The 17,500-nt window shown below is 39.1% G+C and overlaps 1 protein-coding gene and 1 pseudogene across 1 annotated transcript in view; both read right to left on the reverse strand.

Annotated features, from left to right (window-relative positions):
• Nucleotides 1-5, reverse strand: part of LOC109113710 (lysosome-associated membrane glycoprotein 5-like) — a 6,627-nt gene extending 6,622 nt beyond the window's left edge. The window contains exon 1 of the mRNA XM_042755921.1: nt 1-5. This exon is cut by the window's left edge and continues 158 nt beyond it. The gene's annotated coding sequence lies outside the window, so the exon portion shown is untranslated.
• A 6,670-nt stretch (nt 6-6,675) lies between these two features.
• LOC122144764 overlaps nt 6,676-17,500 on the reverse strand; it is a 21,944-nt pseudogene continuing 11,119 nt past the window's right edge.

Raw genomic sequence — 17,500 nt, forward strand, 5'->3', positions numbered from 1 at the left:
CGGTCCGAGCCGCGTCTGCAGGACACGCAGAGATCAGGAGCGCGCAGCTCGTGCACGCACACAGTCACGGCGCGTTACCGATGACACGAATCCGACCACGCGCTCAGTGCTTCAGTTATTTAATTCCAGCAAGAGCAAGGCAGTGCTGGTTTTATCCAGGTATGGATTTTATTTAATTTAGTTTAAAAAAGGAATCCTTACATGGGACACTGGGGTAAGTTAAAATAGAATCATTTTGAGCACGAGGTTAAAACAATAAAGCACACTTACATTAAGACAAGTAGAAATAGTATTTTGGGGAAATTCATTAGAGATATTTGTAAATCAGCTTTACATTTGAACTGTTTCGTGAATTATTTCAGAATTTAGTGTTTGAATATTCAGAGTCAGGTTTTCACTGTCGATAACAATGTGAATATTCAATAGCCTTTTTTTGTAGACTTACAGAATGTCTAAACAGAAATTGGCTTAAAAAAAAAAATAGAAGCCCACTGTGACAACTAGCCCCAGTCTGCCCTAAAACAAATGAGTAGTATTCAAAACACTGGCAGAACGTATACATAAATAAATAAATAAATGCTATATATATATATAGGCTAAACTGGGTAAACACGAGATGGAAACACATTTAGGCCTAGTCTGTTTCAAGGATGGGATTCTTCTAAAGCTGCAGGCGGAGCTCGAAAATGTTCGTAAGCCCTAAACATATAGAGTCAAACCTAAATTTATTCAGACAGCTTCAGCATTTCTCACATTATCACTGTTTATTCGGTATAGTTCATCCGATCTCACGAAAGTGCGTATAAATAGTACAGCAAATAAAAACAAGAACTCGTGTTATCGATGCGCGTAACAGTGACTCTGGCGCGTGTGTGCTGCGCAGCGGGGGGTAGATGCGCATTACGTGCACGCCACAGTCAATCTCTGCGTATCTATACCACAATTTGGCATACTGTTTATACACATTTTCATAGAAAAGTTTAATAAAATATGAGAGTTAAACTGTCAGAACAAATTCATCTTGATAATGTCAGATAACTTTGATAGAAAGGTTTGTAATGAATTCGGTTGAATATCTGTCAGCTAAATTTTAAAACACGATTAGATAAAACCAATTTAGCTCAACCAATTACCAAGCAGTGCTTCATTTTGTTCAGTCTGTGGTGTAAAAAGATCACTTTAGCAATTAAAAAAAAACACTTCAGCAAAACATGCTCAGGTCAAAGTCTCTGAATCATTTAAGCTCACAAATGTTTACTGGTAGTCCACTGTATGAAGAATTATTGAGTATAATATGTCAGAGTTTACTTTATTTTGCTATCCTCACTTACATAAATGAACTGCAGTGTCCTGCACCCGCTAGTTAAAAAATATCAAAAATTATATCTACTGTCTGAATCATTTTTGGTTTGACTGTAACTCATACCATTGTGAAAAATGCTTGGATAAAAGTGTCTGCTAAATGAATAAACTACAGGAGTGATTTATTCCAAGCTCTTGTATTGTTAGTTGGCACAGCACTAGTTAGTAGGTTAGTGCTCCTCACAGATGGTTCAGTGTCTCCTCGCTCCTCAGACGTCAGGAGCAGCTTTAATCTGAAAGTCAAACTCACACTTGACCGCGCTGATGCTGTCGATGCTCGGCTTGCTCCCTACTTGAGGGTGTGTGTCTCCCAGGGGAAAAGTCTCTGACCTTGGGATGCAGCGGCCGGGTGCTTCTGGAGCCTCTCTGCTGCTCCTCTTCAACTCTGGAAAGGTGAACCTCCTCAACAGCCGGAGGGTGCTCAGAGATCTGGATCCGTGCTCAAACCCGGTTTTGCTTTTGCATAACGTCTTGAGGCGCTCCGGAGCAGTGCTAATCGGCAAACTGCACCTCTTCTGATAGTAACAATCGTCAAATCTTCTGACGGGCGCATCAAACACCAGCTTCTTGGCTTTCTCAAGCTCCTCTTTGGCTCTTTTGCTGAAAGGAGTTAATAAAATGCCAAGAGGACTAGAAGCAGGACTCGCACAACTCGAGGGCGTTTTGGAGGCTCTGGGTGAGTAAAACAGTGGAGGCAGGTGATTGTTGGGGCATTGATGCTCTCCGTGTTTCTGAGGAGGTTTTGGAGTGAAAACACCAGAGAACCTCCGGCCTTGTGGTGATGAAGCATCACCTTCCCTCCCGTATTCCTCAATGGAGTCCATCGACTGGATTCTCTTCCACGAACTGATGGATCGTTTACTGGTTAAACAGATGGGAAGTCGAGTCCCTTCTTCAAATGCATGGATCTGGAGAGGCTTCTCCTCGAGTTGAGCTTCACTGATGTTCACAGTGGAGAGTTTCTCAGCAAGTGCATCACCATCGTGAACTCTCCTGGAGTGACTCAGAAGCGCCTGCAAGCAGTCAGTGTGTCTGAGATACCTGGCCACCTGCACCGCAGAGTTGCCCACCTTGTTCTGCCGGTCGATCTGGAGACCAGCCTTTTTGAAAGCGCGCACCAGGAACTCCACGACGGCTGAGTGTCCGGCCGCGGCGGCGTACATGAGCGTGGTGTTCCCCCAGGCGTCCGCTGCCTCGGGATCAGCGCCGCTCTTCACCAGGATCTTCACCGCGTCCAGGTGTCCCATCTCGCAGGCGTAGCTCAGCGGCGTGCGGCCCCGCTCTCGTCCGGAGAGATTCACGCTCGCACCCCTCTGCAGCAGAAGATTCACGAACCTGCATCTCGCACCCGAGTCCTGGAGAAACACAGCGGAGATCAGAGGCGTCTGCGCCCCTTCGCTCTCGGAGTCGATGATTTTCCCATCCAGAGCGTCTAAGACGAACCTGGCGAGGTGGAGCTTGTCGTTGGAGATGGCGTCCAGCAGGATTCTGCTGTCGGTTTTGGAGCCGCACTTGTCTGAGGGTTTGAGCATGTTTCCTGATGGAGGCTGATGGAGATCTGCTTTATACCGCTGCGCTTTGGAGTTTCCATGACAACGTGAGTCTCATTATCATACTTTATTGTTCCTGTGTTAATGTGCTGATTTTAATAAGGGCTTCAGAGAAACACGCCGATGAAAACGTATGAATACATGAGCCAATTATTGACTGGACCGCTGCTGTTCTTTGTGCTGGAGAGACTGAGACAACTCAAGACACCTGCGGCTGTCGTCTTCAGGCTAAATCACACATTTGTAGGCGTTTTGTTTGACAGATATCAGTGAAGTCTTGCTCAGAGAAATTTCAGCACACTTTCACTTTTTTTTAATACTGTAAAGCTGCTTTGACACAGTCTGCGTTATAAAAAGCGCTGTATAAATAACGGAGACTTGACTATTTTAGCCATCTACACACTCTCAACAGAGGAGACCACTGACAGTCTCTTGAAAATTATTAAACCATGGTTTTGCTACAGTTTAACCATGGTATTTGTAGTAAAACTGTGGATGTAGGGGAGCGTGGGGCACAAAGTAACGCAGGGTTAGTTGTAACACACGTGGTTTAAATATTTCCACAAATGCTACAATTTACAGTATTTAGTTGCCATATCAACACTCTATAGAGAAAAATGTGCGGCAAAATTAAAAAATCTTTTAAAGATATCGCAAAACACGCATCTTAATACCAAGTGCATACAGGGCCACTCTTACAGCGTGCCCCGCTGTTATTAGAACTATACTATTATATCACATTCGCGATGTAATTTACACTATTGACTTTTATGAATCTTAATGAGAAACCACAAGAAACGGATGAATAAAGACTGACAGTCGAAGTTTAATGTTCAGAAATTATTTTTCAAGAAATATAAAGCACTTTGGCTGGTTTATGTGTCTCGTGTTCTGTGAAAGCTGTGTGTGGAGGGAGTGGAGCGTATCTGTGTGTTTTTCTAAATGTTTCTTCATCTATTTGTCCACATATTGTTATGAAGTTTACTATATAGCTGTGTGTTGTGATCAGGGCCGTCCCAAGCATGGTTGCAATGTGTTCATTGTCAAACTCCACAATTACTTTATTTTTAATTCTTTAAAAAATGCCATTATTTTACTTGTTTGTCTTGTTTTTTTGTTTGTTTTTTTCATTAGATCAGATAACATTTTAAACTGTCATGAGGTAGTTACAGTGTACTCCACCTACGGGGCATGTTGTCACATTTCACTTCAATTCTTTTGGGGTAAATAAAGGAAAAATGTATACACTGTAATACACAAAGCAACATATTTGTACTGGACAAGCTTGAAATTAACATGAATAAAAAATGGTACACTGAACCCCACATGGCTTTACACAAACTGAGAAAGATATGTGAAAAAAAAGATATGTGAAAAAAACCAAAACATGGTTACTACACTTTTACTATAATAAAACCATGGTTAATTTTTGTAAGTGGTGTTTTACACACTGACTCACTGATGCACTTCTGTGAAATCAGTTTCTACAGCCGTTTGTCAGATCTTCTGCTCTTTTCCAAGAAGAAGGTTAGAAACCGCAACTTTTCCCAGTGAACAGAAGTTTGTCTGCCCACACCAGACCCGACAGACTCAATCAAACATCACAGCCAATCAGAAGCTCGTGTGGGCGGGCTCTCTCTCCAAGGGCACTGCTCTTGCAACGGAAATGGATAAGTACATAATCGAATTTATAAACACCAAGGGATGCTATGACATGTCCCTACCAATATTTAGCGACTACTAAATTTTAACAATCTAACAATTAAATATAAGTGTATGTAACCTCTGTTGTTGTAATTTTAGCTGCATCTGAAACAGGTCACACTATGATATGACCTGAGAAGTTATTATGCTATGCTAGTAAATATGCTAGAAAACTGCACACATTTAATAGATGTGTGGAGAAATAAGATATAAGAGTAAAAGAGTTTGAAACATATGAGCGGAGTTTAGCGGAATGATCACGTTTATGTTGTCCTGCTGTTTTGTGTTCATCTGCTCTTTTTACTTTGACTATCACTCTATATAGACTAATACAATCACATACAACAATCATTTCTCTAATATTTATTACAATATTTACAGATAAACTGAACATTCACCTCAGTGTTATAGAGACTGATGCTGAGCTGACTTCATATTGAACTGAACTGCAGCTCAAACTATTTCAAATATAGTGAATTAAGCTACAGACTCCATCATAATGAACAATGTTTCCATCGAACATGTATTCTGAGCTGCAGCTCGTCGTATCAATACAGTGTTTCACTAGTTAACAGTATATGAATATGTTCATAGATTTGTGTTGGATGTTATCTTTGGAAGGGAAATATGGATATATTATTTGTAACCTTCATATTTTTATCCCTTATTTCAGTTAATGTCATAAATCTAGCTGAGTCAGTAGTAGTGCTGACAGTGTCGTGTAAACATGACTGAAGACCAGAAAAGATGAACAGACGAACCGATTCAACTGAGACCGCTCTGACTGATTCAAACTCGTGATGGGTCGAACCAAAGACTATAGAAATACAAAGACGGTTCACTCCAATACTGATAAATGGGAGAAGCTGCAACACGCAATATGGTGGGATAGTCCCGCCTTCTAAATGAAAGAGCCAGTCGCTGATTGGTAAAGTCATTGCATCACTGCAGTGGCCATGTTTTAACTATAGTAACCAGGTCTTCTTCTTTTTTTTTTTTTTTTTGAGTAAACCCAGGTAATTTTTCACGAGGGACGCAGTTTTCACTGGTTTAGGATTCACAGAAGTTTAGATCGTTTCCATAAACTCATCTAGATCAACTCTGAATAAAGACAACAGAGGATTAGAGACAGATTGTTGTTTCTGTATGTGACATTTAGCCAGCAGGAAACACAAATGAATTTGGTTATATTTTCCTATATTCTCTTTCAAGTAGTCAAACAATCCAAAAAAAAAAAAAAACAAATGAATTTTTGTGGGGGTTTTTCTTTCGTTTTTTTTTTATTTCTGAAGAAAATGTCTCTGTGGCAAACAATGGATGTTTATAGGAAGATTGTTGTTTATGTGTTTGATTTTTTGTCTGAATTAAATTTGTTGGGGTTTTTGTTTCGGTTTGTGAAATTTGAAGAAACTCATTAATCTGTTGTTTTTAGATCTTCATATTTAAGGAGAGAAGTATAATTTCCAAAGTTGGACATCACGTGTTATGATTTTCAAGTGTGTAGAGTTTAGTAAGACGCTACATGATTGTGAATTTTGATCACTACTACACTTCAGTGTCTGACTTATTTTTATCAAACAGTTAAAATGTTGTATGCAGTTACGTCCCAACCAAATTTCAAAATTAAACCATTTTCAAATTTTTTAAAATACACACTGAGAGACTGATAGTCTTTTTCCATTGAATACACTTGTTTGTTCGGAAACAGTTTTTGTTTCTTTAAATGTATTTTCATGATCTGAGGTCAGTTATACATTGTCGCTTTCAGCATGGCTACTGAAATGATATTTAATCTCACATTAAACCCTTTTAACACTGAATAAAGCATATAATTAATACCTGAGATGATCACTGTAATAGTTTGTATGATGTAGCTCCAGCCGTTCCTCTGCCGCGTGTCTCAGCGTCTGGTTAGTACAGCGTTACAGAAGTTTGCCAAAAACAGCACCTTTAACACTTTACAAGAATGCAGACAGAAATAACAGCATGCTTTAGCAGTAAACTCACGGCCACATTATCCAGTGTTCTCATGAAATAACTCTGTCCAGACTGCAACAGCTTTCATTTGACACCTGGGAGAATTTATTGGTACACATACTATAAAACAGTATTAAAGTAGAAGGATAACAACAGTATTTTTTGAGTATTTTCATTGCTAGAAGTTTGACAAATACGATATATATTTATAAATACAAAAGCACTTACAGCATGATCCACTGAGAAGCTACAGAAAGCTCTGGAGACAAACAAATAAAAAATGGATGGAATTCAAAGCGCGACAGTTCTGCAAAAATAATCTGCTTTTCCCGCAAACTATAATATTAGAGCAAAGGTCTACGTGGAAGTCGCACAACAGAAAACATTCAGCTAGTGCAAACTTAAACTACTCACTATAATATATTCATATATGCATCTTTATATAAATAACCCCTTATTTTGGCATTTATCATGTAAAATAATTTAAACGTTCTACCTGACATATAGTGGCACATTTGTAAGCGATGGAGTTTAAAAGCACTTTGCTTTCTCATGAGATATGTGTTCACCGCCAAACACTTGAAAACATGACGCAAAGAAAAGAAGAAGAAAAGGAATAAAAAAGACAGAGGGAAAACTTACAACAACCAATAAATATAATCTCAGAAGCAAACAATGAGTATTTTTGTCCTGTTTTCCAGTACAAATATCTAAACATCCTTAAATCAGGATGCTTTTACTGGAGATGCAAAATGAACACATGATAAGAAGTCTTGTTTTCTGAAAAATCTGTCAAAATGAAGCAAGTTTAAGCTTAAAACAAGAACAAATAACCCATGGGCTCAGAAAAATCTAAGTTCTTTCTTGTGTTCACACACTTCATTTTGATACAGTTTTCAGAAAACAAGACTTAATATCTTTCTGATTGTCATTTTGATTCATGTTTTGCTGTTTAGTTTTCCTTTCTGGTTGAAACAAGACAAAAGTGCCTAAGAACATGATTTCTTTCGCAGTGCACCTCTCTTTAAAACAAGTACCAATAGATTACACCTAAAAATAAAAGAACAAACACAAGTGCAACCAAAGTTCAGTGCTGTGTCAGAGAAAGCAAATGGTTTGCGTCGATGCGAGGAGGATTCTCACGAGAACACAAACAGCGTTTCACAAACTCATTCACCTTCACCAGCCCGTTTAAAACCTCTCAAATAAAACAACACTCGGGTAAAACCAGGTGTGCGTCTGATCTTAAAACACAGTACAGGAACAGATGAAAACGCTCGGACACTGCTGTGATCCGGCCTCCAGATGCATCTACATTCGTCGTGTACAGAGGAAAGCTAGAGCTCTGCTACATCGTCAAAGATCCTTGACATCCTATCACAGAAAGTGCTCGGGACGGGAGAAACACGGTGTGACAAACTAATCAGATTCGTCCGCTCGCCTGACTCTGCTACGGGTTAACAAGCGCAGTTAAGATACGACTTGAGAAGTTGTGCACTTCTGAGTTATCGGCCCATAATGGCTGCAGCACTGCTGATGATGAAGATGATGATGATGATGATGGTGGTGTATAAAATCGTGCGTTCACCACCTCCTCAGGAGCTGGGCGGAGCTACAGTAAGAGCCGGATTGGCTGGACGCCGCTGCAGAGGAGGAGTTAACCGCGGTGGGCGGGGCTAGAGCTGAGGTAGGGAGAATGGGCGGGGTTTACAGACTGCAGGGGTTCAGGAGCACAGATGAAGACTTGGCTCCGCTCTCGTCTCAGTTGACGGACGGAGCGCTTACACCACCGTGGCTGGTCTGCGGTCCATGTCCTCCTCCAGCTTCACCATCTTCTGCATGTCTTTGGCCTGGAGAATCAGCAGATTTACAGTGCATTCATTCATCCGGAGCCTATGAATGATTTAACATGCTGTTCATATTGCACTGGCAGAATGAGTGTGAATACACATGGGCTAATTTAGAGCTACAGGCAAGAAAAAGTGGAAAATGTCGAGGTTTTCACAAAACTGGATTCATTAAGCCCTCGTCTAGCGATCCCAATATAGCAATTAAACATTGAAATTGATCTTTATTTGTGTGTTTTCTGAGAGGAGTACTTCTGACTGAGCACAATCCTGATAAATATACACAGAATTACAGTATTTCAGTTCAAGCAAACATAATCTGATGTGTCTTAGGTGAAGGTTTTGGAACTGTTGGGGACAGCATGGGATGTGTAACGTTATATTAGATCTGTGCGTTACAGTAGGTCACTGTCATTAGTGTTAATCTAGAAAAATAAGAAAAGAGGAAATCCCTCAGTGCTCTTGATTGAACTGCTTTTGTGGTTTTAATCAAATTATTTGTAACGGACACACTAAAGTGATTTTTACATAGGTAATGCATTATTTGCTGAATTCATGTTTGTTCTACTGGTTTATTTTGCATCTGTTCTAATTTATAATAACAAAGATAAAATAAAATAAAAATAGCTATATTGTGATTATTAATATAGTAATTATTATTAAGAAAAAAAAACCTAGAGCAAAAGATGCAGTGTTGCTTGGTGATTTTTCTCGAGAGCTGACTTTGCAAACGTGTGGTAGCTCAGTCACTTTTAGTCTGATTCCAATAAACCATGTTCTCTCTCACACAGCTGCGACTAAATCTGTGAACGAACCACGTCTGTTGGTGTCTGCTTGATTTGTGCTTGTGAGAGTGCAATAATTCAGACGAAATGAAAACATTCAAATGACAACAATCATGATTATGAATTTTGAGCAAAATAACCGTGATTCATAGTTTAACCGTTATCGTGAAGCCCCAGTATGTTATTTTCTTTATTCAGCCAATTTATAAAAAGAAGCAGAAAATAAATATTTGAAAAACTCTTGTCTCTCAAATCAGTGGATGCTGTGGAAGCATGTATGTGTCACATGACAGGAAAACCACAATCAACTGAATCATCTGATGACTCACTGAATCAATCTAATGATTCGTTCACTCTCTGTACATTTCGGAACGGTTTTTGACTCACTGAACCACAGGCTGTTACTTTCAACATGTTCAACATCAAACTAAATCAGTGTAATTACTAAAATATTCATCGAGTAGTGGAATCCGAATCAGTATTATGTTCATGATTTCCAGACTCAGTGAGCTCAATATCAGACGAAACGCTCTGCTTCTCTCTGTTTAATAAAGGATCTGATGCTCAGTGCTGCGCTACACAATCAAACGCTGCTGCTGACTAACAGTGTGTGACTCACGGTGTGAAAGCACTCTGATGAGAGCCCTTTCATAACACCACTGGGAGCAGAACGCAGCGAGTGTTTGGACACAGAACAATGGTGTTTTGAAAGGGCTTTGGTGAATTTAGGAACCGATTAATAACAAAATCATCAGGCATAATTAGTATATATATATACACACACACACACAACACAACTAATCTCTCTCTACATGTTTATATATGTGTGTGTGTTGAAAAATTACATGTGGCTGTAAAAATACCTCCAAAAGATTTATAACTATTTTTGTCTCAAATGAGAAAATATTAAGTAGACATTACAAATAGTAGCCTTAGAAAGAAATATTTAATTTTAATTTAATTTTTAATACACATAAACGTTTAGGCTACATCGGCCTAACATAAACTATGGAAAACAAAAGAAGGTAATTTGAGAAACATCTCAGGTTTTTTTCGTTCGTGCAGTGAAAGTCACTGGTAACCAAAACAGCTCTGTTACCAACAGTCTTCAAAATACCTTTGATGTTCCACAACAGTAAGTAATTCAGGTTTGAGTAAATGACATTATTAAAATTTTTGGTTGAGCTATCCCTTTAAAGTCCCCCCCCCCCTTAAATGAAATAATGCTCTAAATAAGAAACTAAAACTGCCAGCAGGTGGCGGTAGATGTCTTCATGAGTCATTCATTCGATTCATTCAAACGGCTCACTTTATGAATGACTTTGAATCACTGGCCAGTGCATTAACGGCATTAAAATATTTTAATTGCGTTATTTTTTTCATTACTAATTAATTAAACGCTTTAAACTGACAGTACTAATATATATATTTAAATGAAGAGTTAATTTGCAAAAAACAGATAACTCTTTTTAAAAAATGTCAAAAATCATGTTTTTTCATTGTGCATTCCAATTAATCTCAATCAAACTGCAGTTGGGTTATTTTGAGTAGGTTAACAAAAAAAATACAGCTAACTAACACAATAAAACAATAAAAACATGATAACATAATATTAAACATGTTTTTTGATAAATTAATAAATACATGATAACATAATAAAAATTAGTTAATTATAAAATATATAAATATATATTTTTACTGTAGAGTCCCGTCTACAACAGAAGCATGGGTTTGATTTGAAATGAGTGACTGGTCGACTGCTGTCTGGCTTCTCCATGATTGGGCGAGTTGTCAAATGGGCGGGACTTCATAACAAAGTGTTCTGTCCGAACACTACTGACATTATTAACAGTCTGAACTTCATCAGTCAAGTTATCATTAGGTTTACCGCACAAGTCTGTGTTATTACAGTGTTCAGCCATACACTGGTTACTTTACACACTGTGGTTTTGAGTCTCTAATATCTGATCCTGTCAAATGTGCAGTGGAATCACCAGTGTTTAATAAGCTCCCTCACCGCGGCGTCTCTAGTTATCATTCAGTAAATCTCAATCAGACAGAAAGGAGACAGATGGAGGAAAACTGAAGAAAGAGGAGAGCAATGTGTGAGCCTACCTTGAGTCTGACTGTTTGCATGATGTGATTTCAAAAGCTGTTCAAAGGAAAAGGCAAATCATATTTAAGGAATGGCTTCAGACGTCACGTGTAAGGAATATGAGTATGGAGGACAAACACAAATCAAATGAAATCAAGGGAGGGGCAGCGCTCTTCTGAAACCCCGGCTCTGTTTTACCTGCTCGTTGAACTTCTCGAGTTTGTCCAGCTGCTCCCGCTGAGATTTCTGCAGCTGCTCCAGCTCCTTCGCCTGCTTCATGGCCAGCTGAGGAAGAAGAACACATCATCATCCTCACAGGATTCATGTTCTTCACGCACATCAGTGAGAACTACTACCTTTACAATCATTTAACAGATTCTTTCATTTGAAGCCTTTCACGATTGAGGAACATCACGAGCAGTTTATATACAGAGAATCACAATAATTCTGCAACATTAAAACTGTTAATTTACTGTTTATCTCTGAGAAGCTGCGCTGAAACAATCTGCAATGTGTATAAAGCGCTGTAGAAATAAATGTGACTTGACTACTGCATCATTTTAGTCTCAGACTTTTAAAATGAAAAACAAAAAAAAAATGTTGTAAATACATTGCTGCAGAAACTCCTAATCTCAAGAAATAGGCTTCAGTCTCTTGAGATATCCTACAGATATTTGTTACCATTTAATTCATTTCACAAAAACAGTACCTCTGAGTATGCAAATAACTTTTACTTAATCTTCTGATCAAACTGCAGAAAACTGACGCTCTTCCTCAGTAATGTTGTCTTGTTTTTCAGTGCAAATGTCTAAAGATCCTCAAACCAAGATACATATCCTGGAGAAACAGATTGAACATATGAAGACATATGAAGAACATATGATTATAGTTTTCTCAGAAAACAAGACTTCATGTCTTCATTTTGCTTCTCCAGGAAGTGTGTCTTCATTTAAGGATATTTACATGTTTGTACTGGAAAACAAGAAGAGATTTATGTTTTGCAGCACATGCAACATTTACTGCTGTGACTTCATGAATTTCAGACTTTCTGCTCTGATTTAAGACCTTTTTAGGCCTTCATTTGTGCAAGGGTGAATTAAGACTCTTTCCCTGCCAGAGTTCTTGAAAATAGGGCTAGGTTGATTTTTTACTAAAATTTCATGGCTCTCCCAGAACATTTTATTGTATGAATATCTGAATGTTTTAATCTAGCTTAGGTTTCAGAAAACGCAACAGTTTGAGCAGAAAGCTGAGAAAATTGCTTTATCAGATACTACATCTGGATCATATTCAGTAATGTTATCAAAGCAAAGATGCAGTAGATTGCTTCAATCAGTTCTCCTAAAGCTTGCACAGGCCTTTAAACACTTTCTGGATCCACATTTCGCTGGTTAACATCAGGCAGTTTTCATTTATATGCGGTTAGTGTTGATGATCACATTATTTTTCATATGCATATGCTTACATATGAGATTGTTTGTTTCTGCGTCTTCCTGGTCTGTGTTTTTGATCAAGTGATTCTAGGCTCATTCTGGAGATGCATAATAGTGCCCCGAGCATATAACAGTGAAAACACAGAAACAAGGAAAATTCCTTTTTTGTCAGGGAAGTGTTGTCTCATGAATAACGGAAAATTCTGTGTTTTGGCAGGGAAAGAGATAAAGACCCGCAGAAAGTATGTCTTTTGATTTTGGGATTGTGTTTACTCCTTAGATTAACTGTACACCAACTCGAATACAAAATCATCTGGTGACAAATGCAATCAACCTCTAGAACAAAAACCATTCCTCACAGAACGGAGCCATAAGCATCAGCTAAGACTAAAGAACATCAACCAACCCTTTTTCTCTCCTCCAGGAACTTTTTGGTGTTGCTGCTGTTCAGCTCCCGAACTCTCCTGCGACACAGACACACCGAACCCATTAAACTGTGACAAATGACAATTTATTAATCACACTGTGCTGTGTCATGCCGCACCTCTCGCGCTCCGCCTTGTTTTTGATGCTCTTGTCCTGGCTGATGGCTTTGCTGTTCTCCATCGACGTCTTCGCCTGATTGGCCTTCATCTCTTTGCTTTGCCTGTCGATCGATCACAATACAGACATGTTCAGAACAAAATCCAGAAAATCAGTGATGAAGATGAAACATCATGCTCAGGGGTCACGGCTCTTTCTCATGGAGATACGGATGCAGAACAACGGAGAACGGGTTCACGCGCGGGGAACTATCAATGTAATTAATAAAGACTCTTGAGCTGAATAGACAGCCGCTCTTCTCCTGAACTTATAGAGACTCATGCAACATTAATGCCTGTTAATTATGGCAGCCGTCCTCGTCTCTCCATCCTAATGAGACTCCACATCAGCATTATAAAGAGGAGAACACTGGCCCAGATGAATATATTCATATGAGTGTTGTGTGTTTAATCAGATTCCACACATATTAGCATACTACGCTCAACCATACTTCACACTACACTCACTGCTCATAACGTCATGAACAAAGAATACAAACAGGTCAATTCCATTCACAGATTTTCAATTTGCTTCAGGTCCAATTTTTGCAAATTCACTACTTCGAATAAAAAAAAAAAAAAAAAAAGTGAAAGTGAAAGTGACATACAGCCAAGTATGGTGACCCATACTCAGAATTTGTGCTCTGCATTTAACCCATCCAAAGTGCACACACACAGCAGTGAACACACACACCGTGAACACACCCGGATCAGTGGGTATCATTTATGCTGCGGCGCCCGGGGAGCAGTTGGGGGTTCAGTGCCTTGCCTTAGGTTTAGGAGTCAGACTCTCTAACCATTAGGCCACGACTTCCCCATATAAGTGAAATGCGCTGATAATATTTTAGAGCTGAGTATACCTAGGAAACAAATGGTAATGATGATAGTGATGACAGTGATGGTAGTGATTATAATGATGATAGTGATGATAGCGATTATAATGATGATAGTGATGGTAGCGATTATAAAGATGGTAGTGATGGTAGCGATTATAAAGATGATAGTGATGGTAGTGATTATAAAGATGATAGTGATGGAAGTGATTATAAAGAAGATAGTGATGGAAGTGATTATAAAGAAGATAGTGATGGCAGCGATTATAAAGATGGTAGTGATGGTAGCGATTATAAAGAAGATAGTGATGGTAGCGATTATAAAGAAGATAGTGATGGTAGCGATTATAATGATGGTAGTGATGGTAGCGATTATAAAGATGGTAGTGATGGTAGCGATTATAAAGATGATAGTGATGGTAGCGATTAAAGAAGATAGTGATGGTAGCGATAAGTGATGGTAGCGATTATAAAGATGGTAGTGATGGTAGCGATTATAAAGAAGATAGTGATGGTAGCGATTATAAAGATGGTAGTGATGGTAGCGATTATAAAGAAGATAGTGATGGTAGCGATTATAATGATGGTAGTGATGGTAGCGATTATAATGATGATAGTGATGTTAGCGATTATAATGATGATAGTGATGTTAGCGATTATAATGATGATAGTGATGGTAGCGATTATAATGATGATAGTGATGGTAGTGATGTAGTGATGGTAATGATGGTAGCGATTATAGTGATGATAGTGATGGTAGCGATTATAAAGAAGAGTGATGGTAGATTATAAAGAAGATAGTGATGATAGTCGGATGATGATGATAGTGATGTTAGCGATTATAATGATGATAGTGATGGTAGCGATTATAATGATGATAGTGATGGTAGTGATGTAGTGATGGTAATGACAGTAGACATGGTAGTGATTATAGTGATGGTAGCGATGACAGTAATGGTAGTGATGATAGTGATGACAGTGATAACAGTGATGATAGTGACAGTAGTGATGATAGTGTTGGTAGTGATGGTAGTGCTGTGCTGATGGTAATGACCGTAGACATGGTAGTGATTATAGTGATGGTAGCGATGACAGTAATGGTAGTGATGAACTGATGATAGTGATGACAGTGATGATAGTGACGGTAGTGGCGATAGTGATGGTAGTGACAATAGTGATGGTTGTGGCAATTGTGATGACAGATGATAGTGATGACAGTGATAGTGTGATAACAGTGATGATAGTGATAACAGTGATGATAGATGGGTAGTGGCGATAGTGATGAGTAGTGACGACAGTGATGGTTGTGCAATTGTGATGATGATAGTGAAGACAGTGATGAAAGTGTGATAGTAATGGTAGTGATGGTAGTGACGATAGTGATGAGAGTGATAAAAGTGATGATAGTGACGGTAGTGATGGTAGTTTAGCGTACAGTGAACACACATGTGTCGGTCATGTCTCTCACCGCTCATGGATGAGCTTGAGCTGCAGCGTCTGCTGCTCCTGAACGCTGGCCAGCAGCTTCCTGAGGAGCTCACACTGCTGTGTCACATGGGCGTCCTTCATTTCCTGTTCCTCTGTGCTGTGACAGTTGATCATCTCTGACCACTCTTTAGTGTGCTGCGCCACTATGTCCTTCACCTGACGGGAAGGAACACCAGCACAACAGACACATTTGCTGACAAAATCTGTTGTGAATAAAAACCATTCAAACACAGACGGCTGGGGTTTCCATCAGTAAATCAGCGGTCAATCATGACTTCAAGTGTCTTCAGAAAGATCTAAAGCACAGGATCTAGACTGATGCATAACTAGAAATACCTAGAACATTTAGGATTTGATTAATTGCCAATAAAATCTGATCAATCAAAAGTAATTTTTCCTGTTAGATGTCATTTAAAACAATTACACTGGCAGGAGCTCCAGTGACATTTTCACAGTGGTTTTGCATGCACTCAAGTTTTGTTCAGAATTCAGGTAATGCACTTGAAAACGGACATGTGAATCAGACAGTAAAGTTTAGGCTTCTTATAAACAGAACTTTCAAAAACTGAAATCAGTTCGGAATTATTTATGAAAATTAGTGCATGTAAACAAACCTACTGAAGCTTATTCTTATACTGATTCCAGCAAACGTGCTAAAGCCAGTCAGAACAGAGCATGTGTTTATGTCATTGTTGTGTGTTAAATCACCAAATGCTCCACGGGTGAGAAAGTTATAAGACACAAAGCATGATGGGATTTTCTTCTGTACCTTTTCTTTATGGTCTGTCGTGAGCATCTCGACCTTTATGGCCGTCTCCTTCTTTAACTCGGAGCAGTTGTTTTCACTAAAAACAGAGAACAATAATAAGGACTGAATAACTGAGATGATGCAGCTGATGTTTCCCATCATGCTTCACTCACCCTCTCTTCTTGATGGCCTTCTCCAGCAGCTTCTCCAGCGTGAACTTCTCCTTGTCATGCTGAGCCACCATTTTGTCCACCTGCGTGCAGTGTGATTTCTGCATGGCGTTGTGTTCCTGCGAGCAGAGGAACGTTCATCATTTCATCGGCGGACAAGAATCCTTCCAGAAACAGCATTCTAACGATGGTCTGACAGTGTCACTGACCTTAGCGTGTCGTTTCTTTAGCGTGTTCAGTTCCTTCTGCTGCTTCTTCATCAGTTTAATGAAGGTCTAGAGAACAGAGATTTGTGGGGTTTATTCTTTACAAAAAAGACACCGTACAACCAGCGAAACTACAAAGAGTGAAATGCAGAAATCTAAACGAATCAGTGAATCCTGAACATACTGACTAACAATAATGAATCAGACTTTATAATGTTTTGATTATTGGCATTGTGACAAGAACCCAGTGATGCAGCGTTTCATAACCAGCACTGGTGCAAAATAATCCAATACTGTGTATATGAATGTTTTACCTTCATCTGCTTTAAATCTTCAATGTTCACGTGATTCACAATGGCAGAATTATCTGGAAACAGAAGAAACAAACAACTTCAATGATGCAAACTGTATCGTCATACTTGCTGAATTATTCATAACCTTCATGAACTAATTTTTAATATCCAAATTGTCTCTTTAGCTTTGTGTTATATTGTGATCATGTGTGAGACAGAGAAAGTGTGTGTGTGTGTGTGTCTCACCGCGTTTGCTCTCACTGACGTTGTTCTGTGTGGCGTTCATCTCGGAGCTGCTCTGCGGCGTCACGTTAGTCTTCACCTGACTCACTTTTCCCTTCTTATCGCTCTTGCAGTTTTCGTTGGGAATGTCTGCGATGTCGCTCTGCACCGCGAAACAAACACACGTCAGGACACACACACACACA

This window comes from Cyprinus carpio, unplaced genomic scaffold (genome assembly GCF_018340385.1).
Source record: "Cyprinus carpio isolate SPL01 unplaced genomic scaffold, ASM1834038v1 S000006757, whole genome shotgun sequence".
Taxonomy (NCBI): Eukaryota; Metazoa; Chordata; class Actinopteri; order Cypriniformes; family Cyprinidae; genus Cyprinus; species Cyprinus carpio.